Raw genomic sequence first — 20,463 nt, forward strand, 5'->3', positions numbered from 1 at the left:
TTAGTTTCAGGTGTACAACATAATGATTCAACATTTGTATATATTGCAAAATGATCACCACAATAATTCTAGTTAATATCTGTCACCACACATAGTTACAAATCTTTCTCTCTTCCTTCTTCTTCTTCTTCTTCTTATTGTCTCTTTCTCTTTATAATTATGTCACATAGCCACAGCTAGTTGTAAAAGAAAATGAGTATTTAGTTGCTCCAGCCAACAAAATTAGGATCCTGTTGGCAAGAAAGACAGGAATAGATGTTGAACAAAACACTAGTGTGCTGTACATATTATGTTCACTATGCTGTAGTTATTTTTACTTGTCTCTCTCCTGAATCAGAAGCCATGACTTAGTGCCTAGATTTATGCTTAGAACATGGTAAGTGTTCCGGAAATGTTGGTAGAATTTTTAAAATGTAAATTCTAACAATTTCATGTGCTTTTTTTCCTCTGATGTACTTACAAAGCTAACTTTGTAAAGTAACAAACAATAAAAGAAAATCCAGAGAAAACAAACTAAAACCCTGTGCTTTTTGGGAAAAATCTTTGGCTTATTCTACCTTGCTTGGTGTATATTATTTAGCTTCACAGGACGACTATAATATTTAGCCAAACTATTCATAAATGTTAGAATAGACTTTTATAAATCACCATTTTTATATAATCCTAAGGAAAGAGCCAATTATAAATGATAAAAAGGAGAAGTAGCTGAAGCATTTCAATGTACAGAGGAATGAATAAGCAAGACTAAGAATACCAAAAGTGAGGACCAGCAATATTTGGAAATAAGAATAGCTGTATAAATTCACCTTCTAAAAGAGGAGATTTGGTGTGTATCATACAACATACATAGATGAGTCTATATGTTTCAAATTATGCATTGGAAGACAAACCATTTATCGAGGATCTTGGTGTGTGTGTGAAGATAGAAAAACAAAAGAAAACAACAGTATATTAAAAAATATTTAGAAATCCAAACTTCAGGATTGTTTATAGCTCACCATTCCTTCTACTTATGCCTACAATTAATAAGAAAAGTTTTTATTTTTAATATGGTATGTGTCTGGGAAAGTCATAAAGTTCAAGGAGATCTACAAGGAGCAATAGCCCTGCCCAGAACTCATGGATGACAGAATTATAAAATGACACTGAATTTCATTAGGTTCCTGCTATTTAGTAAACAACAGAATTATCATACATTTCCTTTCTATTAATAATTGCCAAAGGAGAAAAAAGTTATTTCATTCCATCCAGAGATCTATTTTCTTACCAATTAGGCTTTTTAAAACAACTAATTAAGGCACAAAGTAGTGGTGCTGAATTATTATTTGTGTCTTTTTTTTTCTTGTTGTGCAGTAGTTAATAATAACAAAATGTTTTGATTTTACCCAAAGGTAATTATGTTTGAAAAGTATAAGGAAATTTACTTCAATTAGATAAGAGCCCCATTGGAGCTTGGTTAAATGAGAATTTTAAAACATAACATTTTTTCCAACTCCCTAGAATATAAACAACTAAAAAGATGGAAACCAGAGACATTTTCTGGCTTAGCTCCTAAAGGGTAACAGATATCTAGAAATGAAATCTTCAATATTCATTTTGATGTGGCCTGAGAACATCTGCTAAGCATGGCATGGCCCACTGTCTTTAGATCTGGCCTCTGCTTTTAACAGGGTAGGAAAGAGACTTCAATAGAAGCAGGGTAGAATAGAGCTATTGGCCTACCCTATTAGCCAAAGCCCAATATCAAAATATATGACACCATATAGAATTGTCAGGGCAAAGATTGACCAAATAGGTGGAGTCCCAGGATAAAGTAGGAGAGTATTTTAACAGGTGGCAGGGAATAGTGAGGACAACAATGGGTCAAAGGATACTTAGACAATCATGTCAGGAACAAGGTTCCACTGGACCATGATTCCCTTCACTAGCAAGTTCACCTCAGATATATCCATGGTCTCAGATATGAAGAAAGTTATTACTGGAATGAAAACTTACGGAAGGAACCATAAATCAAGCATACTTATGTGATCTGAAGCACCAGGTGTAAACTCCTCTCTGGAACCAGGAAGAAATATAACTGATCTGATTATGCAAAGGTGATGGAACCTGTCAAACATACTCTATACTTCCCCATGCCAAATCAAGCATGCAAATGATGCATTTTATTTGGCCATGATCCCCTCTCAAACTACCATCATCTTTCTTCTTCCCCACCTTCCCAAACATCTTAATTTGTTGAAATCTAATTTTGACTCTAATTTGTGCTCACTAATATCACCAATGCCTTGAAAATTCTTATGTCCAATGGATCATTTCAGGGTTCACCCTGAAGCATATGTCATTGTAGAATAACCCCACCTCATTTAAATCAACTCTTCTCTGAGCACTCATACACATTTTCTTCTCTGGTTCTCCTTTTCATTCTCATCACCCTTCTTCAATTTCTTCATTGGCCCATTTCCTAGATTTCTAAGGTTCTTCCCAAGGTTTTGACTTTGGAAGTTCTTTTCTATCCCTGTAGGATCTCACTGGGCAATTTTATTTGTTCTTATTTTATGGAGTAACAGTATTTTATTTGAGATTCTTTCTGTCTTAATTAATTTGAGACCTCAAAAGGACAAGAACAAACCAATAGTTGTCAAGTACCTCATATTCTGAAATGAAGTTCTATACAACCTATTTAAAATGGGCAATTTTGTGGTAAACTTTTTGATTAAAAATTGTTACACTATCAACTTCCGGGAGGATATAAAATGTTGAGATTGAAGAGGGAGAAAGAAATAGAGTTTATTTGAAGCGAGCATTTGTTTGAATGCTACTGAATTTCCTCTATTTGATGGAGGAGGGGAAGAATCAGCTTTCCCCTTACCACAAGCATCCAATGCTTAAAATTTGTCTCCTAAAGTTTGTAAGAACACAAGCATATGTTGAATGACTAAGATATTTAAAGACTAGAACTGGCCACCCAGGGTCAGAGCATAAAAAAGTGGCTACAATGGGAACCAACTGTGATTTCTCAGATGCTAAGGAATAGCTGTATATTTCCCAAGGCCCAGAGAGCAAGGCAGTCTCACTGGGAAAGCCTTTAGTGTATCAAAGACTGAGGTATACATTTGCAGAATCTGAGGAAGATGTAGTAAGTAGCCAGCAGGAAGAGAGCATTGCCTAAGTCAAGGAAGCTATAGTCAGATGCTCTTAGAAGGATAATCTTCAAGGAATCCATGCAAGTACCCATGAGACTCATCTTGGAACATGATCCAAGCTCTGAAAACACAGATGCCATGTCACTATCAGCAAGTAAGACATATGGCTTCTTCTCCTCCTTTCTCTTCCTTAAATCCTGGGTGAGGGCAGAAAGGGGGAAGAGAAGTGCAAAATGAGTAAATTTAAGAAATCCATCCCAACCTGGGGAGAGGAGGGGCTCTGAGGTTGAATGAAAGCCAGAATTTGAGAAGTATTTAGACTAGTCATTGATATGTAGTGCACTGAGCCTATTCTCGGAAAAAAAATGATGAAAGTTTTTTTTTACTATCAAAGGATGATCTAGAGAGGGATCAGTTGAAAATATCATCCAGTGGGTGGGGAAATAGCTCACTCTGATCGTTTTAAGAGACAGTGAAAAAAAAGAATAAAGTTATTTTCTGCTTGTAAACAATGAAGTCTGGCATTTGGATGTGAGTGATTACACTAATGACTCTCAGCACTCTGTCTTCAGCCCTCATCTCTCTTAAGACTCATATTTCTAGCTTCCTATGGAATATCTTTACCTGTTAGTCTCTATATTTAGAGGCAACTTAACCTAGCATATTCAAAACCAAATTCTTTTCTATAATTCATGCTTATTTTCCTATTCTCTCTCAGCAATAAGAACATTATAATCCATCCAGCCTAAAATTTTAACAGCTTCAAATCAATCTGACCCCTTCTTCTCCCATATTCCTGACATTCAATTCAAATACTTCTTTTTTTTTTTTTGCCTTATGAACAAATTTCATTTTATATCCTCTTCTTCCTCATCTCCAACCCATTGACTAAATTTTAGCAATCAACATTCTTTGCCAAGACTTTTGAAATACTCTCTTATCTGTCTCTCTGCCTTTAATCTGATCATATTTTAATTTATCTTCCAAACTGTCTCTCTAGTTTCATCCTTCTAAAACAAATGTGATTATTGTATCCTTCTTTGCCTATGCATTTTGCATAAGATCCCTCAACTAGAATTCTTTCTTCTGCTGGAGAACTCTTCAAAATCATTTAGTAAGTCCTCATCAGTTTCTGTGTCATGAGCAGGATGAGTCCTTAACTCTTTCTCAATGACATCACCCTGTATGAACAGCTAATATAACATGATTCATACTGAATTGTAATTATGTGTCATTACTACTCTTCCTTCCTCCAGAGGGTGAGCTCTCTAAGTGCAGGGATCATTTTTGTCATTTTTGTTGTCCCAATTCCTGGTTGTTGGATGAATGAAGCCATTAATGGGCTACCATATGTAGTGCTAGACATTCTTACTTCAGTTTTGGTTCAAACTAGGGTTATTCATAGGAATTGGAGATTAATTGGAGGTTAATCATTAGGAATGGGTAGGTAAGAGAGATAATGGAGGATAAAAACCAGACCAATCCGAATAAATTCTTGCATTCAGCAAAACTAAAATACATTCATTCATGTCAATTTTGCTTTTTTCTTTCCAGTAGTTTATCCTTTGGGCAATTTAAACTAGAGTTATTAGTTTAACACATTGTTATAAAATCATTATATTTCTCCATTATTCATTTGATTGTTTAAACATCCTTGCAGTTTGTTAATAGAAATCACTTGCATTATAACCTTGTTGCTTTGCTTTAGTATTCATTCAGTTCTTAAGAATACAGAGGAATGAAGTGTTACATGAATGCTCAATAAGATTAAACAGGCAGCTTGGACTGAGGACCTAAGCTCCTCTATGTCTAGAAGTTGAACAAGGACTGCACCCCGAGAGATGATCCACCACAAAATGCAATAATTCTGCTTATTATCCATGGATAATAACTCTATAGCTTTCATTTGGGTATCTCTGTAAGGAAAATTTATTTATGCATTTACTAGAGTTGTCATCTAGGAATGAAGTATTATATTTGGAGAAAGAGAGAAAGAGAGAAATTTTCTGTATATCCATGTCTATTTCTATATCTCACACATAAGGAGTTTTAATGAATACATGGATCCCTGATTAAACAATTAGCCCCAACACTAGAGGGTATCCAGAAATACAATTCCTGATATGTGATTAGGTTATCATTTCTACGAATTTCAGTCAGAATTTTGAAATTTCATCTAATGTTCTAATAGAAAGTATATCTCCAAATGGCATACAGTGACAACAATCATTGATGCATGAAGCAAAATATATGACACTTTCCTATGCAGCACTGTTTCAAATTGCTGTAGGTATAAGTTTAGGTGACAATTGTAACCTAATTAGTCATATACCCTTAACACCAATAATTTTACCTCTGCAAATAAGCTAGTTAAGAACAGATTCTGTCCCCCTATCTTCCAAAACACCTAGCACAGTGGTAAGAAAAACAAGTCTGAAACAACTGATTGTCTATTAAAATTTTGTAAACATTTTGTGGAAGTATAGTCAAGGATGTGCTTTTCTCTTGGGTGTTACATTTCTTCTGCCTTCTGTGTTCTGTTAACTGCAATCACAGGCATCTTTGTTGCTTACTTAGAACAGGTGACTGTTGACCCTTATGATTGCAGAGACATTTTCCTGGCTACCACCCCTCTTTTAAAGCGTTACATGGAGGAACATGAAAGCATGGCATTCACAGTTCAAGATTTCAAGGCAATCAGTTCCGTTTGCCTGATTTACTTGAGAATAAAGTAACCATAATAGAAAGCGACCATTTTAGTCAACATTTAAAGTACATATTTTTTAGGTTTAATAACTGATGTGAGCCCTAGCTTTTCAATAACCACCTCCTCATCTCTATCTCTCCATCTCTTTCTCTCTACCACTCTCCATTCCCTATTCTCTCTTAATTCTGTTTTTCTTACAAAATGTACAAACACACATATTCATGTGCACACACACACATATATATACATCCACAAAATGATCATACCTGGGACTTTTGTATAAACAGTGCCTAATAAAATTCACCAGCGGAGATCATTAGAATTAATACTTTTTAAATTATCAGGTGTAGAAAAGAAGGAACTGATGTGAAGAGAAGTCAAACACTGTAAGAGGTGGAATATTTTTTAGAAAGGAACTATCAGGAAGATACATATAACACTATTCCACAAATCTTTTCTCTTTACAGCATTGAATGTTTTAATGTATTTACTGATTTAATTACAATTATTATGGCTAGTACTTAAGTAAAGCTGTGAAGAAGGTGAAAATAATCTTTTGCATTTCCTATTCTGTATTCTGTGATCCTCACCTCCTTTGAGGGTCTAATAACTTTTGACCAATTTCTGCTCATATCTGCTACTGCCTAGATATTCTCCTTTTCTGCCTGAACCAGGCCTGGCCTTCTACAATGCTGTGTATGCTATGAAATTTAGCTCCTGCTAATATCAGTGTGTTTCATTCTTTGATTTTTCTTCTAGTAATCTTAATGGTTAATCTGAATAGACCAGGAATCTCCAACACAAATAAGTACCGTGGGCAAGTATGTAGTATTATAAAGTAATAAAGATATAAGACAACTTAACTTTGAATAGTGAGGACTGAGGCAAATTGGAGACATTGGCCATGTCTAAAATGGAAAGCCATTATTCAGTTACAGCCTAATGGTATCATGTGAAAATGAAAACCTAGTGTTGTGAGATCTTTAGATTTTTTAATACAAGCCAGAAATGTAGGTTTTCATGTGAAAATTCTAATCCTTTTGAAACACTGTTCAGGTGTAAAACAAAATATACCTATAGGCAGAATTTGGACTATGTGTCACTAGCTTGCCACTTCTTTGGTAGGTGATTTTCAAATAAAGGAATAATGGCTAATAGTTGCTTAATTTTTTTTTCTTTAGAGATACTCAGTTTAGTGAAAGAGACTAACACTTTAAGGTAATTACAGTTTTGTAATGAGTGATAAGAATTGTATAAGCAAAAGATCAAGGGAGCCCAGAAGTGAGGGAAGGGGACATTTACCTGCCTGGAGTGTTCTCAGGAAGCATACCCTAGAGGAGGTGAATCTAGATTAACAGAAGGTGTTTATGAGGGACAGAAGATAAAGGGTATTTCAGAGAGTTGCTAAGTGGGAAGAGAGGTAAGAAAGCACTGTGTGTGTGTGTGCTTGAGAAGAGACAAAAATTTGAGGTTCTTTCCCCAAAGAAGTGGAATTGGAAATTCCAGACATGAAATCTGGTTTTTGAGGGATATTATTTGAGGCAGGAGGGCCTCCTGGATTCTTCTTAATAATTTCAAAACATAAACTCCTCTCTATTTTTCTCTTTTTCCCTTTCCAGGTGATTTTGATGTGACCTTGCTGCTCCTTTAGATCAAAGGATACTCATCATGTAGTTTTACAACAAATTTTATGGTCATAGAAGTTAAATATTTACATTTGGGAGATGGCAAGGTTACTCTTAGTAGATATTTTATTAAAAGACATGTTATTATTGTTCTAACATTTATACTGTTTTTAAAAGTATATTTATCTTCCTTGCAAGTTCAAGTGAGATAATTGAACATGTGGTTATCTCAGTCACAGGGTGCACACATCTGTGGAAATGTAGTCAGCCAAGCTGGAATCCCTTCAAATTCTTCACTGAAAGCTGTTCACATTGATGAATGGTTCATTCTCCCTATCGAATTGACTGCAGAGGCTAAGAATATCTATAAATAGAAAAACCCAGACCAAATCATATCATGTGATGTATCATACCAGGAGTAATATATACAAATAAGAAATATTATGAAAATAACTAGTACAGGTGGAAGCCACATATATTAGTAAAGAAGGGTATAGAGATAAAAGCAGGAGAGATAAATAAATGTAGAGAGTAGATATTTTGAGCCAAACTTTTCATTGATCATAAAATGTTTTATATTTATATATTCAAAGACTTTTGTATATATACAAACCTATTCACTTTCAAAAAAGCTGTTGCTAGAGTGTATAAACACATCACTAAAAACATAAGATTTATTCTTCATCTATGGCCTCAGGTAATATGCATGTAGTCAATTTGTTGATTTTATTTAAAAACAACTATTGTTTAGCAATTTGAGAGTTGTTTACAGGGACTCTTTATCACGTACATTTTATGGAGGATAACCTTGATTAGTGATACTGATCTTACTGTATCATATGCATATTTACAAGAAAAGTCAGTTTTAGTTCATCTGCTTGTTTTTCTGTGCTTCTCCCACCACATTCCTATTTTGTGAATGTACTACAAATGTATTAATTTAGCCAGTAGACTTCTGTTTTTGTTGGGATTTTTTTCCCCATGGAATTTCCAGCTGATAGATTGATTATTCCCATTCTTGACAAAATCCTAGAATGCTGATCAATACTTGCTGAACAGAATTGAGTGTGCCTCACCAGATAAGGGAAACACATGCACACTCTTTGATGTTTTTCTGTAGTGAAAAATATTTTAAGGTATTGAGTGATTTATATATGTGGGTATGTGTCTCTGGCGATATGATGGTATAATCAATATTTCCTGTTGAAGACAGAATGCTAACACTGAATGGTTTCAGCTAAGCTATGGAGGAAAGAAAGCAATAGTACCACCATTCCAGAAAAGACGTGAGCCGATCTAGGTGATGATGGTTTGCACTGCATCAACATTTCTGGATGAAACCTCTGTCAATCTGCTTCATTTTTAATTTAAAATCTTGGATAAGGGTGAAGTGAGCAGACTTGTGTGGCCTGATAGAGAAGAACTGCTCTGAGTTTATTTTATTTATCTGTTATTCCAAGATTGCCTCACTTGTTGAATTCCATAGTTTTCATTTATGCAAGAATGACAGGGACAGGGGCAGCAGAGCTAAATTCAAAGAGCCGAAAAAGATAAAAGATCAGAAGCTCAAAATGAAAAGTAGATGATGCCACATAAAATTCAGAGTATTATGGATTGATTTTTTCAGTAACTTGGAAAAAATATTTCTCTTCATGAAGACCCATAAACATAGCTCCGTGACTAGAGCAGAGGGAGGAAAGGGGCGTTTTCTTGTTATTCTCCATTTCAGCCAAGACAGACATCCTGCTTTAGAAAATTAATAAAATAGTCGTTACATTAAACCTTTTTCTCTGAGAATCTTTAACATCACCAGCGTGAATTTTCCTTCTGCACCAAATTCAAATGAAACTTAACTGGAGCAGTTACGTAGGACTGTCACTTTACGAAACATAAGAGCCAGAGAATAATGTAGTTTGCAAATGTAAGGTGTTCTTTCCTCTTTTAATTCCTAGACCAGACATTTGAATGAATCCCAGATGTATTCAGGTAGATGAAATCCCTTCCTCACCAACACATCTCTGAGCCAATCAAAGATTACCAGTTAAAAAAACCCCAGTTCTCTGCATTTCTATTCTTTTACCTTTTGCATCCTAAAAGTGACACTCTAGTTCAATGCTTATAGTTTCATGGCTGTGCATTTTCATTTTGACAATATGATCTACAGATAAGGGACTGGAGGTATGAGAACTCTGAATATTGATTATTCTGATTTTAAAGCACAAATTGCATTTTAAATAGATCTCAGACTGCTATGTGAGGCGGGTTGGAGTCACAGGTAGTACTGTTCAGATTGTCAGTAGCCTGTTGTCACAGCTGGAGTTGAAACTTGGACAAATAATTGTAAATGTGATCTTCTTAGAACGAGACTGAATGCCAGTGTTGAGTTATTGTTTTAATTTCAAAATCAATGTCACTATAAACATATAGCATGCTCTTTTTGAACAGAATTAAGCGTGTAGCATATGATAAGTGGAAAAAGTGTTTACCTATGAAGTTATCTCTGCAATGAAACGTTTTAAGTTATGGGATCATTCTTGAGCACTTAATGTGTTTTCTTAGGATTTGATGGAATAACATATTTGTCCTGTTGAGGACCAAGTACTAAAGCTACATAATTTCAGATAGTAATTAAGGAAAAGAGGAGGTAGTGGTTATCATTCTTAGAAAGGTATATGTGTGTTATACTGAGTTACAGTGGTTTGCACTCTACCAACATTTCCAAATGAAACCTCTGTGGCCCAGCATCATTGGAAATACAAGTGTCTTAAAGAAAGTGAGGTGAGAACAGATGGTCTGCAAGAGACACCTGATCTGAGGTCTTTTATTTTATTTACTCATTATCCTAGGCACATATTCTACAACATAACTCTATTTATGCATAAAATGTCAGACATAGGAGCTCACATCTTTAGTCTGAAAGATGATTTTTTTAATAATACATCTAACACAATCAGCCTCATTTTAAACAATTTAAATTCTTTGAAGATATATAAAACACTAGAGGATGGAAAAAAATGTCATATGAAGAAATTGTTCTTTCTTCTACTCCTTCTCCAAAACTGCTGTTTTTTAAATCTGTAATTCTTAAAGTGTAGTGTGTACCAGGCATACCAGAAGGGGTTGATAAAACACAAATTGCTTGGTCTTAACTCTAGAGTTCCTAAGTCAGTAGAATCGGGACACAAAAGTTTGCATTTCTCGTGAGTTTCCAGATGTTTTTTCTGCTTTTGATCCAGGGAACATACTTTGAGAACCACCACAGCAGAATAATACCATTTTAATTCAGGTTAGCTTTATGATAGAACCATAGGATTATGTTCACTTTATGCAATTTTTTAAAAGGGGTTATGTGACAGCAGTGGCAGTTACAAGGAATAAATCATCATACAGCTGATTGCTTTGCACATATGTGTACATGTCCATGTTATTCAATAGGAAGAACACTTTCTAGGAGGCAAAATACCTGGGTTGTAATTCTGTTTTATTGTTTGGAAAATTTCTTGGAAAAAGTAGTCAACCACTCTGTCTCAATTGCCCCAGTATTACAATAGAAATAATAATAATTGTCCTGCTTCGAAGCATAGATCTTGAAGTGGCAATATCTTGAAATTTTTTCCAGGTCTATAATCTATATCATGTAAATAACCTTTACTTACTTTATAATCCATGAATAGCATTTTTCCATTTGGTGAACATTGGTGGCCAAAAAATTGAGACCAAACTATTAAAATTTGCTATTCCTTAAGGTCTTCAGCTGCTTCTATTTATTGATTCTGGGATTATCTCTTCTGTGCTTCAAGAGATGCCTACTAATTATAATATTCCAGAACTGGAAAAACAAATAAATATTCATCATATTCACATCTTTTATCATTTTATAAATGTAATTCCTCCAACTCTACCTCCACTCTTACCCTCAAGTTTTTAGCTCTTTAAATTTCATATCTTTTTGAAAAAACCCACACCTTTTCCTAGTTGTTGTACCTTCTCTGAATCTGTTTCTATACTATTTCTTTCTTAAGGTATGGCATACAGAACTACATTCGACATTCTTATTTAGATGAATTATATTTCATTCAAGGATAAAAGCATATTTACTGGTTAATTTTTCTCTTAACTGCCTTCCCAATAATTGTCATAGCTCTCTTTGGCCTTGTGTTTTTCAGACAATATTTTTAGGAATGATTCCACAAGAGGAAACCATTATCCTGAAGTATAATGTGTGTGTGTGTGTGTGTGTGTATGCCTGTGTGATTTCTACTTGCTAAATTGTATTATATTATACTAGTTCACACAGATACTTAGTTTCCATTCTTCTGCTAACTCGCACATGGAACAGTTTTAGTTTGTACTCCTCCACTAGACATATCATTTTCTTTAAATATCTAGTGCTACTTGAAAGTCTCAAAGTTTCCCTAAGTGACCTTATTTCAAGTCATTGTAGAGATGTTCAGATAGGTCCTGGTAGATTACCAGGTAGGTGATACCTTGTGTATTAGTCAAAATTTTCCAGAGAAACAGAACCGAGAGTGGGTGGGAGGGGGGAGGATACAGAAAGAGAGAGAAAATTAAAGAGAGATTGTAAGTAATTGGCTCATGATTATGGAAGCTGGCGAGTCCAAAATCTGCAGAACTAATGTCCCATTTTGAGTCTGAAGGCTGGAAGGCTGCTATAACCAGGAAGAGCAGATATTCCAGTTAGAAGGCTATCTCACAGAAGACTTCTCTCTTACTCATGGGGAAGTCAGCCTTTTGTTCTATTCAGAGCTTCAGCTGATTAGATGAGGCCTGCTCACATTGTGGAGGGCAATCAGTTTTACTAAGTCTACTGATTTAAATGTTAACCTTATTCAAAAGTTTTCTCACAGAAACATCCAGAATACTGTTTGACCAACTATCTGGATAACCCATGGCCCAGCCAAGTTCACATATAAAATTAATCATTACTCCTTGGTATCATTACCTCAGCAATTGGAAAAAGCCTGTCTCACCACAGCCTTTTTTTTTTTTTGCCTGCAAGTCACTCTCTCTTCTAAAATATTTGATCTTCGTACTCAATGTTGATCAACCATTTTTAATAACCATAACTACGTAACTTTTTATTATTTATATTCTGAGTAAAGTATATCAGCTGCTTCTTTCTTGTAAAGTTCTGTCAAATAATCCTAATAATTGATAGGAATAATTTTTCTTTAGAGAATACCATATTGCCTTTTCACTAAATTGCTATGCACATTTAAGTGTAGAACCATCTTGACTTTGTAGATCATCTTGACAAGCATTCCATTCCTCCTATCTGCTTGATTTATATAATTTTTATATAGCCATAGGGAAGAAAATTTTGGCTTCCCTAGCAACACACCTTTCAGATGTCCAAATATGAAGGTGACATTTAGAACATTTTATCCACATTTTGTACTTCTCTGGGTAACCATCGCAATAGCTATTAGCTTGTACCAGTCCTCTGGCTGAGTATGGATTTGGGTGATGTATTGTGACAAGTGATTTGAATAACGAGTTACTTTAGTCATGGTAATTGCTTAATTTAAATTGGTTTTTAATTAGATCTAGAACAGTGGTCCCTAAACAAGCTGATCATCAAAATCACATGGGAACTTGTTAAAAATACAGAGTCACAGGCTCCACCTGTGGATGTCTGTTTCACAGTCTCTAATATTGGGGCCCCCAAATCCATACTTTAAAAATGTTACTCACCTAATTATGACAGTAAATAATGATGTGAAGAATACATGGAATTACAAAGATTTTAAAATTCCTAGACGTTTTTTAATTTTGAGGATTATTTGGAACTAAACATTCAGCTAACTTTTTTTTTATAATAAAAATTGAAATAAAGAATCCATTGATTATTTTGTCAGATTCTTTTAATTCCAAAGGTCAGCTTTTCCACCACCATCATTGTATAGTACTAGTGATTCTTGACCTGGCATCTTACTCTATTTTTTTAAGAAAAACTTTTATTAATTTTTTTTGGAATATCGAGCACAGTGTTTCTTAAAGTCATTTTTAGTTGGTCTTAGGTTTTTTTGAACCTGATTTGCCTTACTTTGTGGACTTTCTTGTTTTGCCTTACTTTGTGGATTCTCTTGTTTTGCTCCCTTGGCCAATAGTACCATTAAAAATGCCATTCACCCCGCTCACCCACAATGGCCTCTTGCCTTCCAGTTAGCCATACAGGGATTTTGTTTGAGCACCTGGATTTCTTGATCCTTGGCACACATTTTGCCTGGGCTTCTAATAAGGTGTTTTAAACAGTCTCCAGGTTTCTGGTAGATTATTTGCTTTTTTTTTTTCCCAACTCCTTTACATTTTTTTCTAATATCCACATTTTGATGTAGGTCCCTTTTATAAAATTGAGTTAGCATGTGTTCGATGTTTCTTGGCTTCCCCACTTTCAGCAGAATGTGAAACTTAATCATATACTGATCACTAATATATAGTGGTTTGTATAATTTCTGATTCACTTCCTGTCTTTTATGCAGAACTCATTCAGTGTATTTCCTTTCCGTATGGATTCTAAAATTACTTGATCTAAGAAGCAGTTATTTATTCCCCCCAAAATGTTTCTTTCATATCTCTCCTTAATGAGAATATCCATGAATCTAGATGTGAATAATTAAAATTCTATTTGATTACCATCTGTCCTAATTTTGAGTATGCACACTTAGGGTTAATACTTTTAGCACTATTTATATTTGAACATCAGATGAAGAGAACTGTAGGAATCAGAATTCTCAGTTGATGGCACATTGTCTTCATTTATCTCTCTCTTAATTGACTTAGTTGATCATTTCTCTTCCTTCCATAACCCTTTATCTTCCTTCTCTAGACAGGTTATGATGTTAAGAAGTTTAACATATTTTTTTGTGTATTGATGTTTTTGCAGAACATGTATTATTTTGGGTGTACTTTGTTGTTTATTGTACTTGTTACATATTTAAAGAGTATTTTGATAGATATTTCACTCTGCTCCTTGCTTTTTTTTTTTTAACATCTTTATTGGAGTATAATTGCTTTACAATGTTGTGTTAGTTTCTGCTGTGTAACAAAGTGTATCAGCTATACGTATACATACATCCCCATATCCCCTCCCTCTTGCATCTCCCTCCCACCCTCCCTATCCCACCCCTCTAGGTGGTCACAAAGCAATGCCACTACTGGGCATATACCTTGAGAAAACCACAATTCAAAAAGAGTCATGATGGACTTCCCTGGTGGTGCAGTGGTTGAGAATCTGCCTGCCAATGCAGGGGACACGGGTTCGAGCCCTGGTCTGGGAAGATCCCACATGCCGCGGAGCAGCTAGGCCCGTGAGCCACAACTACTGAGCCTGCGCGTCTGGAGCCTGTGCTCCGCAACAAGAGAGGCCGCGATAGTGAGAGGCCTGCACACTGCGATGAAGAGTGGCCACTGCTTGCCGCAACTAGAGAAAGCCCTCGCACAGAAACGAAGACCCAACAAAGCCAAAAATAAATAAATAAATAAATAAAATTAAAAAAAAAAAAAAAGCAAGGCACATGACTTTTTTTTTTAAATGGGATTTATTTATTTATTTATTTATTTATTTATTGATTTATTGATTGATTGATTGATTGATTGATTGCTGTGTTGGGTCTTCGTTTCTGTGCCAGGGCTTTCTCTAGTTGCGGCAAGCAGGGGCCACTCTTCATCGCGGTGCACGAGCCTCTCACTATCGTGGCCTCTTTTGTTGCGGAGCACAGGCTCCAGACGCGCAGGCTCAGTAGTTGTGGCTCACGGGCCTAGTTGCTCCGCGGCATGTGGGATCTTCCCAGACCAGGGCTCGAACCTGTGTCCCCTGCATTGGCAGGCAGATTCTCAACCACTGCGCCACCAGGGAAGCCCTGTTCCTTGCTTTTTAATCAGTGCTATGTTTTTGGCTAGTGCTGTTCATATGTCTAACCTGTTCCTTCTAACTGCAGTATAGTATCCCATGGCAGAGATCCGTCACTTTTTTCTCGTCCCCTTTCCTAGTGATTGGTGACTCAAATTGCCTCCAGCTCTCCAACATCATTTCGCCCTGGTTTATGGCATCATCCACCACTGATTTCTTGATTGCAATTGGTTTAGCATAGCACCGTTCTCCTCCAAGTTGTTTCATAAGGAAAATTTTCATTTACATCAGTGTTTCTCAACCTCAGCACTATTAAAATTTTGAACTGGATGAATCTTTGTTGTGGGGTCTCCTGTGCATTGTAAAATATTTAGCAGCATCTCTGGCTCTACCCATAAGATACCAGTAGCACCCCCAGTTAGGACATAAAAAACATCTCCAGGTGTTATCAAAAGTCTCCTGGGGGAGGAGGGGGTACAAAGTCACCCCTTGTTAAGAACAACTGATGTAGACTTTCTAAGTATTTAGATGCTACTTTTTTAAAATCTTACATATTCTTAGTTGTCCATTGCAGCCTGTGACTCAGTGGCACTATGACCTGGCTTCTTTTGCTGCTCATCCACTCTTGTTGTTCCACAATGTCAATTATGTATGGTTACTCATTTCTTGGCAAGCATTCCACTCCTCCTGTCTGCTTGATTTATATAATTTTTATATAGCCATAAGGAAGAAAATTTTGGCTTCTCTAGCAACACACTTTTCAGTGACTTGTTATTGCACGTTCTTTATATATAATAATTGTTCTTTTCTCTTTTAATATACATAAGCCAGGCCTGAGGTTAAACAGAAATTTTAATACTTATCTTTAATTACTTCACTTCCAATCTGTAAATAGTATAAGGAAACAAGTCTATGATTTTATAGTCATATCTTGATTTTAATTATGACCAGTTATCCAATTATTTCACAGATTTGGCTTTAAGCTACTTCAGTCTATATTAAAAATAACACCTAGCCAAAAGGTTCTCAACTAAGTGGCAGATTTATTACCAAAAGAATCCAACTATTCACAGATGCTTTCTCTTCAACTATCATCATATATGAACAAGGAATGTATATATTTAGGGTCTGAATTAATGTTTTCTCTGAGTGACTCCTAAAAAATATGGAATGTTATGGTAAAACCTCCAATTCAAATGGTCTGAAATCATGTAAGTGAAATATTTTTGGAAGCTTAAATGAGCAAAAAGGTCACTGGATTGAGAGTCAAAATATTTGAATTTAATAACTGGTTTGCCCCGTATGCATTGTATGTCTTTTGGCTTAAATTCTCTAGTTTCCTTAACTGAGAAATGGCGGAATTTTTAAAAGATAAAATTAAATTAAAATTAATGCAACTCTAAGATATTATCATAAAGAGGAATTATTTTATTATTTGCCAGAATTTTGACAAAATTTTGATCCTCATGTCGAACACACTCCTTCTAGTGGCAGGCTGTGATCTAAAGAATTTCACTTGAACCTCATGAAGCTACTGGCAATATCTGGTGGTGTTGGTTTTAGACTCATCTTTGATCCCAGGTTTGATGCCTGTCCCTCTACTCCTGCCACCGTACTAACTTCCCACTTCTAGTTTGTCACTTGGTTTTCCTCCCTGTATTACCCATCCATTCTTGGGCAACACAAAAGACTTACCTATTTCTGATTTTTGGCCTGACACCCCCCCCCCAACCTGCCCCATACCCCTCTCTGGTTATCACGTTTTTCTTTTTAAGTATTCCGTTAATGGACCTAGTCAAAACCTCTAGATTCATCATCTTGTAAAGGGAACCAAGAATATATATTGCCTGTAATGATTCAGCTTATAGATGAATAATATTCATTAAAAGAGAAGAAGCAAGTCCAGAGAGTATCAGATTCTCAGCTCATGCAATGCCTCTAATTGATATCCTCCACTGGCTTCCCATTTCACTAATAATGAAATTCAGTGTCCTTACTGAACAATGCACTACATAATTTAACCAGTCTATGCCATCTGATCTCATCTCCTACCGCTTGACCCGAGCATATTTCACTCTAGCCACACTGATCTTGTTACTTGCTCTTGAGTGGGTCAAAATAGACCTTGTCAAGTTGCTTTTCTTTCTGCTTGGGATACACTTCTTCCATAGTAAATGTTTATTAAATATGTGTTAAATGAATAAATATAGTTTCCTCTACTTCCATGCCCTTCTCATACCTCTATAACAATTTTTGAGGGCTAAGAAAAAAGGCCAGTGCTCTATTATGTGACTTACAATGCCACTCCACCTAAATGCTGTGTCTATCCCCAGTTACTTAGTGGTTATTCATCAAACCTCTCTCCAAGAATAAAGGCATAACTGGGCATCAAATGAATATTTGCATAAACCTAAGAGGAGATTAGTATGTAATAACATTTTATAGTACTTTGAAATAGAGTATAAGAACTAAAAATACTCATTTATTTTGTACTTAATCTATTTTCCAGTTATGGAAATCAAATAAAGAATCTGTTGAGTTAATAATGTTAAGAATCTGTGAACAATTTATTTTACTGTTAGTTTTGTGAAAGTTAATAAACCAATGTGTTTATTTCTAAAATATAAATCAATATTTATGGAGAATGGATAAAATAATAAATGGAAACATTTATAACATTCAAAGTTGAAACCTATGATACAAATAGGGCTTTTTTCTTTAATAATTACAGGAAATTGGTGGACCCCTGAGAAGCAGGCTAAATTAATTTTGATTTATTCTCTTGATTCATGCTGAACTTTGTTAATATTATCTAACACATGAGGAAGCTGTGAGATTAATCGTTGCCATAATCAGAAAGCATAATACCAACAGTGCATTGCAGGCTCCCCTAGTGCCATGTAATGTTTCCAGCTAGCCACAGTCTTTCTCTCTGGGAACCAAATGTGCAGAGCCACATCTCCTATGGGATGAAGGTGAGAGAGTACACTTACATATTCCAAATGAGTGTGTATCCATTTTGAACATTTTCATCAATGAGAAAGATGCACACTTCATGATTATTTTTCCTTATGTTTCCATTTCTGCACAAAGTAGTCTGGGAGGAGATTGTTAACCATAGATTCAAATTCTTCATTGCATAAACTACCTAAATAAAGAGCACCAATACCTACATGTTAATAGGCAGTAGTCTTTGAGTCATAAATGCATCTAAACCTCAGTTCTGCCATCATAAGTGACTTTGGGCAAATTATTTCATTGCTCAGAATCTGGTTCATCATCAGTGAAATGGTGGTAGATATTTAACCGACAGTGCTACCTGGGAAGATTACAATTAGGAAACAAATTTAAAGTGCCTACAAGAGTTGTTGACACACAGAGAGCACTCAGAAAAGTTTAGGCCTTGAAAGATCACATCAACCATTATCCAACTGATGATAGATTCAAAGCCAAATGGGCAGTACTACATTGAAGGATTTTTATGTGTGTTATAGTAGTTAGAAATCATGCCTTGATTGACTTTGTATGAATAGGATCTTGTTGTGTGTCTCCCTCATAATTGGTTCTCATTAAAAGCTGATTGCTGAATGATATTCAACTGTCCAAAGTAAATATGGAGGAAAAGGGATAGGGGAGAACAGGGAAGGCTGTTCATATACATGTATTTACCTTTCCATTTATTTACTTGTTGTTGCTGTGCACTAGGAAGCATTTCTATCAGAGAATTCGTTGATTCTTTTCATCCTAATACTTGAGGATTTTCTCACCAGCTCCTAATTTCCCAAAAGCTGTGAGTTTAGCAATCTGAACCTTTCCTCCTTGTCTACTGCCAGCCAAATTCTGAGATAATTCTCCAACCCCCTGGGTTATGTCCTGAGTGATTACCACAGCACCCCTTTCCTCCAGATTTCCTGCTTCACAAAGCCAGGCAGAGCTCTTTAGAAATTGAAACCTTTGGAGAAATCATTTCATAATAATTTATCTGTAACAGAATTTTGCTGTTTGCTTCTCTGAAACTGGTTCACTAAGGAAGCAGCGTTCAGTATTTTTTCTTTTTCTTTTATTCTTCTCTTTTTTTTTTTTTTTTGCAAACTCTCTGTGTAAGGCACCGGGTGAGATTCTCAGAACATATTGAACCACTTTAAATGGAAAAGTCTATCCTAGACCTGGGTGTTTATCTCCTCCATGACCAATATTCTTTTTCACAGAGGAAGGAAGAGAACCAGGAAAGGAGATCAGCCCTTGCCACACATTACCCATATCAGATACTCTTAAAACAGAGCTTTCAGAACCCATTTGGGGGACACATTGCACCGCACAATTAAATCAAGGGTCACATCCTGTGTTGCTACCAGGGCAGCTGTGGTTCTGCCTTCTGTCTGTAGTGCGTTCACTCCCATTGGTGTGTGAAGAAAGACGCCTAGACCCTTAACAGCAACAGAGGCAGACACCAAGTAGGATAAAATTATATTTTAATAGGGTGAGGTCTAACAACAAAATGGTTTTTTGGCAAGGAGGGGCAGGTGAGGGGGAAGGAAATGATTTACCATTCTCTGTCACTCTGGGGTTGAAATGGGTTTCAGTGATTCACTTGTTATTGCTGTGCACTAGGAAGCCTTTATTTAGCTTCCTATGTGGGGATTTTAGTCTTTTTTCATTTAACACTGACAAGGAGAGAATATTAATTTATGAAAGAATAATATCCTTCATATTATCTCTCAAGGACGTTTTTCTTCCTTTTCAAGAGACCCTGGGCTTTTGCATCAATTTGCTTTACTATGTGCATGTAAGCAGAGAGCTCTAGGAGAGCCTTTGCTTATAGTATCATAAATGATTATCCCTCATTTTTTCCAGTAACATTGATCAGAATATCCACTTCTAAATAGGTTGTCATGTAGTGTATGTCTCTTCTTCAGGCTGGATTTCAAAGTGAGTTTGCTTTATATTTTGTCTTTGAAAATGCCCATTGACTTGAATGCCAATTGGATTAAAAGGGGAAAAAACTCATTTTATGATTTGTACAGCTGTTTCTGAGCCCTGATTCTTATAAAAGGTACCCCGGTGGCATTTCCTTACCACAAGATTGACAGACTGGGGAAAGCTAAACATTTTCTT

The sequence above is a fragment of the Eschrichtius robustus genome, chromosome 2, assembly GCF_028021215.1.
Source record: "Eschrichtius robustus isolate mEscRob2 chromosome 2, mEscRob2.pri, whole genome shotgun sequence".
Classification (NCBI taxonomy): Eukaryota; Metazoa; Chordata; class Mammalia; order Artiodactyla; family Eschrichtiidae; genus Eschrichtius; species Eschrichtius robustus.